This window comes from Crocuta crocuta, unplaced genomic scaffold (assembly GCF_008692635.1).
Source record: "Crocuta crocuta isolate KB4526 unplaced genomic scaffold, BGI_CrCroc_1.0 scaffold125, whole genome shotgun sequence".
Classification (NCBI taxonomy): Eukaryota; Metazoa; Chordata; class Mammalia; order Carnivora; family Hyaenidae; genus Crocuta; species Crocuta crocuta.
The window spans coordinates 7,742,037-7,758,415 of NW_027531143.1; the positions used below are offsets into that span (position 1 = coordinate 7,742,037).

General features: G+C 39.7%; 1 protein-coding gene across 4 annotated transcripts in view; it reads right to left on the minus strand.

Moving 5' to 3' along the window:
* Positions 1 to 16,379, minus strand: part of SSX2IP (SSX family member 2 interacting protein) — a 43,219-nt gene extending 26,840 nt beyond the window's left edge. For all 4 annotated transcript variants that reach the window (XR_013336846.1, XM_077771093.1, XM_077771092.1 and 1 more), the window contains exon 1: positions 16,335 to 16,379. The gene's annotated coding sequence lies outside the window, so the exon portion shown is untranslated. The remainder of the gene's footprint in view (positions 1 to 16,334) is intronic.

Sequence of the window (16,379 nt, forward strand, 5' to 3'; positions counted from 1 at the left end):
ATGCCATAATAATGGCTTACTTCATGGTTTCCTCTGAGCATTAAGTGAGTTCATGCACATAAAGAAGTACTTAGCACACAACCCGGCATATGGGACACACATAATTACTATCAGTTGTCATCATCACCATCATCATCACCATCATCTGGACACAGATCTGACTGCTTGATATAAAACACGGGATTCCACAATCTGTAACAAAAGGCACTGATGCTTTTAATAAAAGTTGAACACAAATCCTGAGAAAATTTGGAGACAGATATCCTCATAAAAACATATTAGTCAGTGGATTAATTCCTCATAATCATTACGTTGAGGGGAGGCATCAGATCAGAAGAAAATAGGCATATTTCCAAGACCTTCTTGTTCTTTTTTTTTTTAAATAAGACACAATACTACCTTAAATTCCTTTTCTCTTCTTACAGAAAGATCAAACACCAAAATGTTTGCTACACATCCATTCTTTAAAATTGTAATTTAAGTCAGTTATTCTTTCTTTGTGAATTTAGCTCTCCTGGGTCTACATGTTTGGACAGTGGATTTGTTAATTAAAATAACAAGAAACAACTGACTATGAAATATTCAGGTCTAGTTAAATGTTCACAATGAAAACCAAAACTCCACTTTGAAGCTCTACCAGAAAAAGAACTTAACCAACTCATATACTTCACGCAATCTAAAAGTTTCTATGTATTCTCTTCTGTTCAATGATGCACCAAATTATACACCAAGAGGCTTGTAATAAAAGAAAAGCTACCCAACCAGACTATTAATCAATATACATCCCCAAACCAAGAAACTAATTTAAGCAAGTTATTCTATTCTAGCTCAACCATAGCTAAATTTCTTTGTTTAAGATTACAAACTATTTTTGTAAAGATATTATTAAAAAATCAATATTAATTTCAAAAGAAAAAAAAAGCTAACAGGAATATCTCTGCTTTGCATAAACCTAACACCATTACAAGTATTTCAACTCTGAAAGCTTTAAAGGCAGCCAAGAAGGACTCCATGAAAGCCAAGTGCTGAAACACACAACAAAGTTCACATAATAAATTATTCAAGTCATAGCAAATCATTACATAGTGAACCATGAGCCCCCATGACAAGTCACATAAGAATAAACTTGATTATACTAGCATTGTTATTATAGATTCATTATAGAAGGAGAAAGGGGGAAAGTCTCCAGTAAATCATTTCAGATTCAAGTAAGCTATAACCCCCAATTCTTTATATATACCGTTGGTTGGGGAAGCTGCCTAGATTCCAAGACAGGTCAAATTAATGAATGAATTTTATGAGCAAATCTTAAAGACTAAATAACTTAACCCCATATTGTAAAAGTCCTTTCACTCATCTAAGATTGTTGAGGAATAACCTTGAAATAAATTAAAGAAAAAAATCTATAAAGTAACCTATAAAAATTCCTATTCTCTACATCAGAGAGTTTTATTCCCTGCTGGTGGGTAACATACATAGGCATCTAATAAACTTTCTTGATTCCAAATATTTCTCAAAGTACATTCCAATAAGTCAGTCCACATAACAAAAAAATCTTACTAATTGTAGCAAAATTGCAGTAGTTTCTGTAAAAATGTTACCTTACTCTTTTCTGAAGAACTACTTTGGCTTCCCTCATATGTTGCCAAAGCACCAATGCCATATTTTGGGTATAAATAAGCACAGGTACTCTAGTCTTTCCTGGGTAAAATGATTACGCAATTAAGAATTGTCTAGTGGCATTTTCTAGGTTAGAATCATAACAGAAAATTGGGAAATAGTGAGACATCTGAAATTAACTGTGTCCTTTCTGAAAAATGAAGATTTCAGTAAGTTTCATAAATTTATCATTCTTCATGTCAAAGCATTTTCTTTCATATATATCTATCTGTATTATAGATAGAAAACTTGGGCTCAGGGAAGCCAACAGGATTGCATGAGGCCACATTTCAGGTTGGTTGTGAAGCCTGGACACAAGTCTGTCTTCAAAACTGCTCTTTTCACTCCATCACACAGGTAACCTTTCTATGCTGTACACATAAACCTCTATATATAAAAAGATAAGAGTTAAAAGTAGAATAGAATAAAAAAGATTTCCATCAAATTTCTTAAAAGAGAATGAGTCCCATAGTTCACCTGATATCATTCCACTCAGAGCATAATCCTTAAAGGAACATATCTACTACCTAAATTGAGGTATACTGATAAACCTCTGCTATGCCACAAACAGCTTCTTTCTCATTTAGAAATACCTTGCTTTCAAAAGGTTTAAAACAATTCTCAGAAATGAGTTTAGTTCTATAGAAAGTTTAACGAGGGTGGAATCACTCACTTTACCATTTTGTATTCTAGAGTAAATATTAAGACAACATCAAAACCAAAAGTTTGTAGACGTTTAGCAAAAACATTTGTGGTTCTGGTTAATTACGCACATTGCTTTTTGTTGCTGTTGTTTTGTTTCCAACAGAAAAGTTCCTTGGCTGGTTATTGCTCTTCCTTCTATACAAAAGACTCTGGGGGTTTCAATATACACTAGTCACGTGTAAAATTTGGGAGTAGGCAACCTCTAATACGACTCCTAGTTATCCCTGCTTCCTGGTGTGCACACCTTTGCGTGCCCCTGCTCCTTAAATGTGGGCTGGGTTTAGTGGCTAGCTTCCAACAAATAGAATACACCAAGAGATGACAAGATTTCTCTTCCATATTTAGGTTATAAAAAGGCTGTGGCTTCTGTATGGGATCATTTATCACCCACTGCCTCTTGGGTCCCTCTTTCTGTCATGTTGTGAGCAGAGGCCAATGTGGCAAGGAGCTGATGTCTCAATGTCTCCAGCCAATAACCAGTGAAGACCTGAAGACTGCCTAGATTCACAGGAGTGAGTTTAGAAGCAGATCCTCCCCCTGTCAAACCTTGACGACTGCCACCTTGGCCAACATCTTCACAGCAGCCTAGCGAGAGATCCTAAGCCAGAGGCACCCAGACAAACTGCACTCAGATTCCTGGGACAGATATTGGGAAATAAATGTTTGTCATTTTAAGCTGCAAAGTTCTGGAGTAAATTGTTATGCAGCAGTATATAATACAAGTTTAAAAACAATATGCATACATTTTGAGTCCCTCCCATAATTTACAGGTCTCAAGCTGAAACATAACTAAAGTGACATCATATACAAGTGCAACAATCAGCTTTATGACAATGTCATCCTGTAGTACAATTAATCAGTCCATCTTACTATAGGTGGCTGCCTCCTGCCACTAGTTTATGAACTTCTACAGGAAGTTATGTATGAACTTTCCTACAGAGTGGGGATCTTTGTTATCAAACAGTGCCTGAAACAAAGCAGGTACTCAATAAATGTTTATAAAATGAACCGCATCCCACATATGGCCCACTCACTTCCAGCCTTTGTGCTCCACCTATGCCTTCGTTTCTCATCTCACCCGAAACTAACGCTTCTTCAAAGCCCAGAACAATCACTATCAACGCCTCCACACAGCTCACAAAACTCTACTCTCTAGGTACTTTGTATACTTAGTAATTTGTGGCATTGTTCCTAGCCAGACTCTCATGTACCATACATTTTAATTTCTGTATTCCCTCCACTACTCTTAACAGACAGAACAATACTCAATAACCAATGATAAATTAACATGTTCATTCTGGCAAGCAAAGGAAAATAGCAATGGAAAAGACACAAAAGATGTAAGTCCTTTAGAGAAAAGTATTACTCTCTTCATCCCCCAAATCTCTCACCCAACTACTAACTGAAAAAGGGCTCAGCAGAAACTAAGTAGTATCCTGATTACAAGATTTCCCTCACACAGTACAACATTTTAAGTGGTCTTTTCAAGTTCACTTGAAATTTGAACTTGAGAAGGTGCAATTGCCTACCTAATCAGAATTCTAAAACTTCCATCAAGTGTCAGAAGATAATGGCTTTTCATTACAGGAATGTAGTAACACTATCCCATCTAGACTTCTAAACATTGCACAGGGTTTGTCACAAACAGCTCACTAAAGTCTTTGCTAAAATCTCACAAAGTTAGAGTTACCAAATTGTCAGGTTAAGAAAACTGTTAAAACTATGTCTTCACGTACTGGTCTTACCTTATAAATTCACCCATAAAAATTAAAAATTCAGTTATCAGCACATTTTTTTTTAAATATTTTATTTCTAGGAGAGAGAGAGAGAGAGAGACAGTGTGAGCAGGGGAGGGTCAGAGAAAGAGGGAGTCACAGACTGAAACAGGCTCCAGGCTCTGAGCTGGCAGTCAGCACAGAGCCCGACGCGGGGCCCGAACCCACGAACCGCGAGATCATGACCTAAGCGAAAGTCAGACGCTTAACCGACTAAGCCACCCAGGCGCCCCTATCAGCACATTTTAAATAGATGTTATTACTCTCAAAAAACAAATGTATTATGATTACTTTAAAAACTAATACTATCTATAATTTTGTTCCAAAGAAGACTACAGATTTTAATTCCATTATAAATACTTTTGCTACCTTACACAAAACCATTCAGGTTTGAGTATCAGTGTAGAAACACACTAAATTCAACTTCTTAGAAAGTCTGTATTTTACAAATTTCAAATCTAAACTAATTCATCTGAGCAGCGTAATTTAAAAGCATAAAAATTTTCCATAGAAACAAATTCCTCATAACTTAAGTTTGAATAGCTATCTGAATGGCTGAAGCTCCAACGTGGCATGCCCTTACCATCACTTTTGTTGAGTGTGTGGCTACGAGGAAGCCCGACAGTTGAGGAGTACTGTGCAAACAGGGCAAGCTTCACGAGCCTAAGCCGGACAGACTAGGATCACATCCTGACCAAGTCTCTCCCAGCTGGTTTCCTCACCTGGAAAATGGGGTAGCACTCTCTTTTTGGAGGGTGGTTGTGGGCATTTAATGAGGTAATAGGCGAAGAACTAAAACTAAGCACAGCATACCTAATAGCTAGGGAACTGATTTAACAAACATATGCCAGGTGATGTTCTAAATGCTTTACATATACAATGTCAATTCTCACAACAATCCTATAATATCATTTCTTTTTCACAGGTAAGGAAATTAAGGCACAGAAAGGCTACCCACCCACTCCCCCGACCCCCAGGCTCCGGAGCCCATTCTCTTAACCAACACATGCTGCTGCTTTAGCGGATAAAAGGCTCAGGAAGCAATACTCCTTACAATTATTAAAGGCCATCACTCATTAACCCACATCTCTAACTGGGCAAGGACTGCACAAAATAGTGTGAAGACACAAATTATGGTAAAATATTTCATGCATATCCCTTTGGGTTGAGAGATACAATCTTGGTAAAGCTCCAAGCCAGAATCCGCCATTAGAAAGCCACCCTCTTAGTAATGCCAGGAGGAGCTACTATATTTTAAACATGCTATATTTTAAACTTACACACATCCTTGAACCAACTGTTGCTGCAGTGTGAGTAACAGTATGGTATAATGGTTAAGAGCACAGGATCCAAAGCCAGACCAGGTTTTAAATCCCAGTTCCACTCCCCACAAACTAAGTGGCCCTGGACAGAAATCTCTGAACTTCATTTTCCTCATTTGCAAAAGAAGAGTATAAAAAGTCTTTAGTCTCAAAGGATTATCATATGGGTAAATACCATATTTAGTTTTAAATTTTATTTAATGACCTTATTAAAAGTTTATGCATGTGGTACCTGGTAAGTGCCCAGTAAATGTTAACTACTTTGAGATACTTTACTAACTTGGAAATTTTTTATATTTTGTTGATAAAAAAAAAAAGTTGCAGAACAATGGTCTAACATGACCTTATTTGGTCTTTAAAAAACTCCCAAAACTATATGAGTATATACATATAGATAAAACTAGAAAACAAGACCAACTTGTGAGTAGAAAAGAGAGGGGCAAGGGTCTTTATCCCTTTCATTTACACACACAGATATTATGGGTAATCTTTAGTTTTTTGGGTCTCCCAAATTTTCTGTAAGTGAATGTGTTTTTCTACAATGAGGAAAAAAAAATCTATGTTTTTAAAAGGCAATTACAGTGATAAGCAGCAGTAATGGGCATGAATTGTGTCACTCTCAAACACCAAAATTAATAGTAGAATGGCATAAGTAAGAAAAAATGTAAAATACTTATTTCCAGATTAATCAGTCAGCGGTATCTTAATAAACAAAAGCAAGCAGCTCTGTTGGGCAAAACCCAGTTACAAATTATACAAAAGTCCTACAGCTACTCAGATAATCAGTTACGTAAGGGAAACAGAACTTTAGCAAAGGTCAGTAGTTTGTAGTTTCAGATGGCAATGTAGCATTGTACAAAAATTTGCCATCTTGTAAATAGGCTTCTTTGACTACAGACCCCATCATACAAAGGGGCAAGCAGAACATAATGGCAACGAACTGGAGACAACCTAAATGTCCATCAAGAAGCAGTTAAAAGCCAATACAAATAGTTTAGCCAAAAGATGGGCTACTTTGGGATTATTAAGCACATCTGCATGTACAGCAAAAAAAAAATTATATATAATAAGAATAGTATGATCACTTGGGGCGCCTGGGTGGCTTAGTCGGTTAAGCGTCCGACTTTCGCTTAGGTCATGATCTTGCGGTTCATGGGTTCGAGCCCCGCATCGGGCTCTGTGCTGACTGCCAGCTCAGAGCCTGGAGCCTGTTTCAGTCTGTGACTCCTTCTCTCTCTGACCCTCCCCTGCTCACGCTGTCTCTCTCTCTCTCCTAGAAATAAATAAAACATTAAAAAAAAATTAAAAAAAAAAAGAATAGTATGATCACCATGTTTAATTAAATCAAACTATATAAATACTACCTAACTTTAGGAGAGAGGTCTAGAAAAGTTACAAACTGTTACTAACACAACAATCCTGTGGGATGAAAGGGCTGGGTGTAGGGAGGGATGGACCCTACCTCCATTCACTTCTTCACTAGGACACTGTGATATAGCTGGAGTGTTTTAGGAGCCGGGTTATTTTGTAATATCTTTAAAGGCAGTGGATTCATGGACAATTAATGAGATAACGTATGTGGAAGTACACCCACCTCAATCCCAGATGGTAGCACCCTACCCTTTAGTGTAAATATCAACTTAGACAAATGATACACTCTTTCCAACAAGCAATTACATTTCTAGCACCTCTCCCACCTGTTCACACATACAAGTGAGCAAGGGTGACACAGTCTTCCAGTGGTGCCCTGCTTTGCTGGAGCATAACCGTGGGGCGCTAGCTCATCAGGGAAGACCATCCCATTCCCACAACTGCTGTGAAGAATGAAGACACAGTACTGGCACACTCAGCAAAAGGGAGTGTCCCTCTGGCTCCGTTATAATCTCAACTTGGTAGGAGAAAGGAGGGAAAACAGATTGACATTGATTTAAAACTATTAAGATTCTTTTCAAAAAAGAATGCTCTTACTCTATCGATCTTCTATGACTCAAGCAGTAAGATGTCTTTCTCTGCTTCAGGAGAGCAGTTTATGAAGTTACATAAGGAATGTACTTGGAGACAGGCCCCACCATCTGAGATTTCATTATGCACCGACTTGCACTGTTAAAGTTTTCATCTGTTCGGGTCACGGCCCCCAACTGAACTGTTAGTTTGTCTCAGGGCAGTGTCATTTCAGGAAGCTGCAGGGGATACTGAAAGAGCACTAGGCCAGGTGTCAGGGGCTAAGGTTCTCCGGGCCACTTCTGTCATTTACTGAGTAGCCCTGAGCTGGTCATCATTTCTCTGGTTTTCAGTATTCACTTCTGCAAAATAAGGAGGTTGAATTAGATGACCTTTAGAGAATTTTTAGTCTATTAACTATGTTGTTTACATTTCTCATGGGATCTTATATGGAGTTGAGTACAGCTATTCATATCAAAATTTCCTCTTTACATTATTATATCAATGTGCACACATTGTCTTCACAACCATATGTTTAGCAAATGAAATTCTACCTAATTCTAACAACATTAACTATTTTTCCTTAAGTTTATCTATTTATTTTGAGAGAGAGCGAGCGCAGAAGGGGAAGACAGAGAGAATCCCAAGCAGGCTTTTCATACTGTCAGTGCAAAGCCTGATGTGGGGTCTGAACTCACAAACTCTGAGATTATGAACTAAGCCAAAACCAAGAGTCGGACACATAACCCAATGAGCCACCCACGTATCCCTAACAACAGTAACAACTTATTATGCATAAACCATGTACTAGGAAAAATTTAAAGCATTTTAATATAATGACTCACTTAATCTCACAATAGCCCAAATAGTTACACTCTCCACCCCATTACAGATAACAAAATTGAGACCCAGAGTTTTTTCTTGCTCGGTCACACAACTAGAATGTGACGAAGCCAAGACTCAAACCCAAGTAGTCCAACACATTTAACTGTTACACCCTGCTGCCTTTATTGTAAGAGAGAAGGGAAAACACAGTATATGAGCTAACACACACACAGGTAACTCACCTTTCTACCAAGTCACCATGAGACTACATTACAATAAGACAGTAATTATTCCAACTGACCAACTAGGATGTGAACTACATAATAGCAGACAAGGTGTGGGGGCACCTGGGTGGCTCAGCTGGTTGATTCTCTGACTTCAGCTCAAGTCTTGATTTCACAGTTCGTGGGTTCAGGCCCCAAGTCGGGCTCTATGCTGACAAGCTCAGAGCCTGGAGCCTGCTTTGGACTCTGTGTCTGCCTCTCTCTGCCCCTGCCCTTCCCTGGCCTATGTTCTGTCTCTCGCTCTCTCTCTCAAAAGTAAACATTAATTTTTTTTTCAATTAAAAAAAAAAAAGAGCAGACAAAACATTCCATGTTACAGCAATTAAAAAAATTTTTTTTTTTAATCTAGTGAATACAGATCCCAAAGTGCCAAGCCTTCCTGGAACTGCCATTCCCTTCTGTTTGTACTTCCAGGTCACTTTACATTAACTTTTTTTTAAATATTTATTTACCTTTGGGGGGGGAGGGAGGGAGAATGAGGGAGGAGGGAAAGGGAGGGAGGGAGAGGAAGAAAGGAGGAGAGGGGGAGAGAGAGAGAGGAAGAGATGGGGAGAGAGAGGGAGGGGTAGAGCAAGAGAGAGGGAGGGAGGGAGACACACAATCATAAACAGGCTTCAGGCTTTGAGCTATCAGCACAGAGCCCGACAACGTGGGGCTCAAACTCAAGGACCCAAAGTAGGGCATTTCACCAACTGAGCCACCCCGGAGCCCCCACTTTGCATTAACTCTTACAACACAGAGCTCGCTGTAATGAAACTTCTCTCCCACCACCTAACCTGAGCTCCTGGTCAGCAGGCTTGGCATTGTACTGTTGGTACTCCGCTTTGCTATGACGTATCATATATGAGCCATGGTAGGATCCAGTAAAACGTCTGCTGAATAAATGTCAATTCAGTTCAGTGACATATTAGTGTGAGGTATGCTACTTTAGTACGATGACAGACAAGAACCCACACTTAAGCCATGCTGCATCTTAGAAGGGCTTTCAACTTGATCCTGACTGGTGCCAGCTCAGAGGAGCAGCAAGGTGATCTGGTGTATGTATCAAGAGCATGATCATTTAGAGACAGTGTACCAATTTCAAATTCTTCCGGGGTATGTGTAGGAAAGCCACAATCATAGTCTTACAAGAGGATTGTTAAGAACAAAAGAGAAGCACTGTTTTAAAATCAATCTTACATTGTAAGGTTGAAAGTCAGCTAAGAAGTCCAAATAAAAAAGTTACCATTTATCAGTACTTTGTTCCTAAAACAATTAAGGTAACAACACATATTAAAGGCAATGGAAATAACAAAACCCACCATAATTCATGGATTTTTAATGATGTAATCATGTATCTGTAATACCTTTTTCAATGATTCAGTTCAAATTCAGTCATTGGTTATGGTTCTCAAATTGTGGTCTCATGACCAGCATCACTAGCACCTAGGAACTCATTAAGAATGCAAATTCTTGGGGCGCCTGGGTGGCTCAGTTGGTTAAGAGACTGACTTTGGCTCAGGTCATGGTCTCACGGTTCGTGAGTTCGAGCCCCACATCGGGCTCTGTTGTGACAGCTCAGAGCCTGAATCCTGCTTCAGATTCTGTGTCTCCTTCTCTCTCTGCCTTCCCCTACTCATGCTCTGTTTCTCGTGCTCTGTCTCTTAAAAATGAATAAGTATTTAGGAAAAAAAAAAGAAAAGAAAAGAAAAAGAATGCAAATTCTCAAGTCTCACTCCAGGTCTAAAGATTCAGAAACTCCGGGAGTGAAACTCACAAAATCAGTGTTTTCAGAGAAGCTCCACGGGATTCTGATGCATCAGGTCTGAGAACGTGGCTTAAACTCTATAGAACGTGCTTCAGTGGAAGGAAGTTAGTATTGTATTTATGCATTTAGAATATGGAATACCAAAAAGGAATTCTTACCTACAGAATGGATTTCAAGAATAATGTCAAACAGTCCTGGAGAATCTGGCTAAGGCTTACCAAACCTTGGAGGGTAGGGAGAACCTTTGGCAGCTGAAAGTCATGTATCTTCTGCACATACTCTACAACCTAGCATGTCCCCTTATAGGTATAAATCCAAGAGAAACGTGTGCACATCTGTGACAAGAGGCATGAACATAAACAGTGACACTCTTCACATGAGCCAAGTAGCACAAAAGCATAACCCTGGGGTAACCCAAACACCCATCAGCAACAGAATGAAAAAAAAAAGTGGGGCATCTATGCAAAACAGAGTCAGAAAACCCCAGCGACACACAACATAGAGGAGTCTCAGCAATACTACGTGGATGAATTTCACATTATAATAAGTGAACCAAAGTCTCAGAAGAGGGCATGTAACATAGTTGTTAACTGTGTATGTGTTTGGAAAACCCATAGATGCAGTAAAACTGCATTTTAAAAGATACCAAGGCATGATGAAGATAAGATTCAGTAAACAGCTGCCTCAGGTGAGACAGGGAGGGAAAGGGGCTGGAAGGGCCCATATGGTTATACAGACACTATTGTCAAAGTCCTAGCTTTATGTCAGGTGGTGCCTATCATTAAAATTAAATAAATAGATCAGTTATGAGAATGTGTCCCGAACCAAAGAATATACCTAATTCTTTGTATCTGAAGTCCCTTAATTTTTTAAAAAATATATACTGTCCCTCAAATATATCAAACAATTCTAAGTTCTACCTGGCCTGGCTATGAGGCACCAAGAGCTCTGGGTCCTCAGCCTGACAATTGCTAAGCCAGGGATTAAGCTGTTTTGAGTCACAAGATCCAAAACCAGTGACTCTTCCCCCTTAAAAGTACAAAAATGAGCAGTTTTGGCTATAGTTTCAGAGATCTATGAAGCCATTCAGATCTACAAAGGATGAATGGACAGGGAGTGAAGAACTGGAATCCTGTACTAGTTAATTACAAGACACTGGTAGGAGAGAACAACTCCAAGTTGAGTGGCTCATCAGCTATGCCATCCTTACAATGGCTCCAGAAAGGAGTAGATAGAATACCATTTATAGATGGAGGAATCTGAGACTCACGAGAGAGTAAATTAAGTAACTTGCCCAGTTACAAACCTGGGAAGCAGGAATAAAACTCCAGCTATTTAATAATATGGAAGGTAAGAATAAAAACTAGCTATTAATGCTTCCAAAACCTCACAGATCCTGGCCTCTTCTCAACACTCAACAAGTATCCCAAGCAAATGATATAAATTCTGCGGGCCCATCTCTTCATTATAAAATAACACAGCTGATGATGGGTTTATTTACTGATGATTCCTAAGATGTCTTCTTGCATTTATATTCTAGACCTTTTGTGTAGGGATATTCCTAAAACTTGGAAACAGAATAGAGAGAATAATGTTGAAGGTGCCAAATTTTAGACAGGAAAGTACAGATAAGCAGATGACAATCTACTGGCAGAGGACTGACACACTCAAGACTGGGACCTTTACAACCTAGATTAACTCTCAGATGAAAAGCATATGCAATGGCTTGTAGCAGACTTGCATTGTAAGTAGCTACTGGCCACTCATTAAAACTCTACATGATTGTATGCAGTGCTAGGATTCTTTTAGAGCAATATTCTTCTAGCAATCTCATCCTAGCTTGAGGTTTCCAAAACATTAATGTTCCATTTTTGGCAGCCCTGCCACAAAAATATTATAGCCAAGTAGGCAATTATAGGTCAGGGGATGGCTGATGGACTTAGCCATGACGATGAGGATCATGAAGAACAGATAAATCCTTCAGAAGTTGGACTGACAAATACGATGACAAATATACAAAAGGAAGGCATTTATCCTCTCATGTGAAAATCTGTCTTTGGGACTAGACAAGATAACAGTGTCACTTAGGTAAAGAGAACAGAGGAATAAGGTTAATTAAATCATGTGTGGTTAAGTATGTGATAATGAGCTCATTGTAGAACTTACTGGGTTTAGAGATGTCCTCATAAGACATTCAAATAGGGATAAACTCTAGGGCCTGGAGATCAAAAGACACCAACGCAGATTTATGAGTCGTTAACACATATGTGGTAGCCATCTTGGATTGTAAGTAGCTATTGGCCACTCATTAAAACTACAGGGAAAAAAAGGCAACAGAAAGAACCCCAAAGAACATCAATATGTAGCAAGTGAGTGAAGGGGACCTAGATATAGGAGATAAATACTGGTATAGGGGGTGAGCTCTAGGAAAGCCAAGGGAAAATAAATTTTTAAAGAGGAGGGGGTGATGAACAGCAGCAAAGGCCATGAAAGGGCAAGATCTGAATTAAAAATATGGTAGATTTGGCAATTAGTGACTTTATGACAAAGCTGAAGAAATTGGATTTCAGAAAAGTGATCAACAAATATGAAAAGGAAACAATAAATCATTTACTCAAGAAGGTTAGTTTCCTGGAGTGTGAAAACCGAGTTCCTTACATGTAGAGACTTTATTAGATGTTCACAGATCTGCTAGCAACTCAAAAAAATAAAAATATTCTGTTCTTAAGTTAGTTCTTATTCAATTACAGCATTTTTATATCAAATAGAAATAATACTAAATACTTGATGCATATAAGTTATTTTTCTAGACACCATTATGGATATTAACATATTATTTAATCACAACCCTATGATGTATTATTCCTCACTTACAAAGGAGATGACTAAGGAGAGAGACGATAAGGTCAAGTAATAACTTGCCCAAGGTCACGTAGCTAGTAGTATGATGGTCAAAACCAAAATTTGACTCAGGAGAGTAAGAGGGAGGGAAGGCAATGTAAGAAGCAAGAATTAACAGATGAAAGCTTTAAATATTACTGGCTACCTGGTTGCAGCTTAATTTCTACTTAAGAACTTTTTTTTTTTTTTTTTTTTTTGAGATGGGAACAGAGAGAGGCGGGGGGGAGAGAGAAAGAATCTTAAGCAGGCTCCACAGCATGCAAGAAGCCAACTCCGGGTTTGAGCTCACAACCTTGAGATCAAGACCTGAGCTAAAATCAAGAGTCAGAAGTTTAACCAACTGAGCCACCCTGGTGTCCCAAGAACTTATTTTTAATTTAAGAGACAATTTGTGTCTTCTCTCATCTTGGAATCCTACAATGCTAGGGCCTGACTTTTTTTTTTTTAATGGCCCTTAATGACACTTAGATTCTATACTGTATTATAATTTTATTTCTCTTACTGAACTACAAGTTGCTTGAAAATGGAGCTATATCTTACTTATCTTTGTATCCCTATTCCCCCAATCTTAAAAGTAAAACATACTTGATAAAAGTTGGTTGTATGCATAATCACCTCTACTTTCCTACAGTTTCTGGAGGCTTCAAAAAATATTTTTTCAAATATTTAACTGCTGAGTAGGGCTGAGGTCTGTCAGATGCTACTTAGATTATCTACGTCCAGAACATTTTCACATCATTTGAATTACTGACTTTGGAAGAAATACCCTTCTAAAAATCTAATATAATTCCCCTGGATAAAACCATTTAAAAGCTCCCTAGTATCTACGGGTCAAAGGTCACAGCCCTGTTCTCTAACCTTCCCACTAACACACCCCACCTGGCTCCAACAACCAACCCACCAGTATTTCCCCAACAGTATACTGGGCAGAACGTGACACCACGCACTTACCAGGTAAACTCGCTCTCCTCTGTCAAAACACAGCCGAAACTCTCCTTTCTGAAGCCTATTCATATTTGCAATTTTTTTTCTATTTTTGCTCTCTCCCTCACTACACGGTTAATTTCCTGCACAACAAACCCCTCAAGGCAACACTCATCTTTTTTTATCCTTAGGCCTGGCAAGCAGCAGCTCAGTGTTTATTAAGCATAATTCAGTACATCTGCTGGTACTGTGTATACTATTGACCCACTATCAAAAGTAAAGATTTTAGGTTGTTTTCCCCTAGTGATAATGAATGGTACACTCCTCTAGGTCACCTCTGAACTCAAGATTAACACATACCTTCATTACCAGCTGATAATAATCACTATTACCAAAGACACCAAAAGCCCCTCACGGTGTCAAAACCCCTTGCCTCCAGATGAACAGTCACACCAATAAGGCATATTCACAGCTATTGTAAAATATATGAAAAAAAATCCCTTAGAAAGCTTTGGGCTGGCTCCAATTAAAGGATGTGAAATGAACTAAAATCACACGCTTATGGGGGCAATGTCTTTGACCCTTTTATCTGTAGGTGCATACTACACATATAAGGCTACTTTTGCCTACTTTGGTCATCTCCACCTTTATAAAACCTATGTCATATCCAGCTTTGTCAAAGAGCAGCTAGGTCAGGTTTTTGGAGGACCCAAGAATATACTCTTTGTGCGGGCCTTGAGGGTTCTGACGAATCCTCTGAACGGTGAACGTTTTAGTTTCTCAGACACCACCTCGACACCCCTGGAATGGAATGTACTTTAACAAGTCTTGTCACAAGGCACAATGTGTTATGAGGAGATCTTCACATTTCATCCTAGAATAACAGTCTTTGCAGTTATCTTCTAGCTGCTTCACCCATGTTACTTAATCCTGGGGCTTTATTATCTTCATTGCACAGATGGGGAAAGAGGAGGGAAGGAAAGGATAAAATGACTTGGCTGAAGAGGCCCCCCCCCAAGTCACTAAAAGAGCCTTCATTTTAACTGTCGGCTGCTAATCCTCTTTTCAAAGAACCATTTTGTTTGAGGAACTTTCATTGACAGCAAGCAGAACAGTGGGCCAGAGTGGCCATTAGCTTTTTACTTGTTTAGTTTAAATAGCCTAAGCTTCCCAGGCCTCTGTGTTATGATAGCTTGGAGGAGAGGAGTTCTGATGGATAAAGTTATGCCGTCTGAATCCAAGTTCAGAAATCTACCTCTAACTTCTAAATTTCAAGATAGCTTGACGACTTCAAGTTTAACTCTAAAGGCATTTTTGTCGCTCTCCAGATCTCTCACTCTTTCCAAGTTTCATTCAGTATCCAAATGTGTCAAGTCATACCTACCTTTCAGCTCAGAATCAAGCTCCCAGAATTTTCTTCTAAAGAGTAAACCAATTCCTCCTGAGCCGTGCAATGTTCCAAGACATCCATCATTCCCCACCAACTCTACACCCAGACTGTGTGTTGTTAGGGAAGCCCTAGCCATTTCAAACTCCAGGCATCTTTCACTCAGACTTTTCTGATCCACTCTTGGAGGAGTGCCTCTTCTAATCGTCTCCCCATTAAGCCCCACCCACGAAAGGGAAATCTCAAGTCTCTCGGATTCAACAAGAACTGTATCCGCGTTGCAAGTAATGACCATTTGGCGATCCCAACTACGGATCTTGAAATGCGGTAATAATCTAAAGATCCTCACACTACACGTGCTAGGAACAAATTATTTAGCAGACTCCATTTCTTGGGCCCAAGTGGCTGGCAAAACAGGGCGATCAGCAGAGGCTCAAAAGCGGGCAGGGGCTCACAATTTGGCTTACCGTTCTTTACTGTAAAATTCTACACCAAAATATGTTCACGCTTGCCTGCCTTTTAGATGATGTAAGCTCTTCTCCTTGACTTTTAACTAGACCTCTCTCGGGGATCTCTTCCCCTGCAGCAGCCACGGGCCAGTCAGTAACTCATTCTAAGGACTGCCTCTTGCGGCTCGCCCCAACAAATCCCGAAGCCCGCAAGCCCCGCAGCCTCCACTAGCGACACGCCGCAGCCCCAAACCGGCCATCCCCTCCTCCCCCACGTCCCCGCGTCGCTCGTCATCCCACGCCAGGCGCCACCCTCTCTCCATCCGGGAGAAGGTTTGGGGCTCCGCGGTCCGGATCCCTCCCGGGGGCGCACTGCTGCGACCGCTAGCGGGAGCGGACCCGAGCTGGCACCCACCTTCCGCCTCCTCCTCCAGGCAAGGCCGGGGTCAAAGCCCGCCCG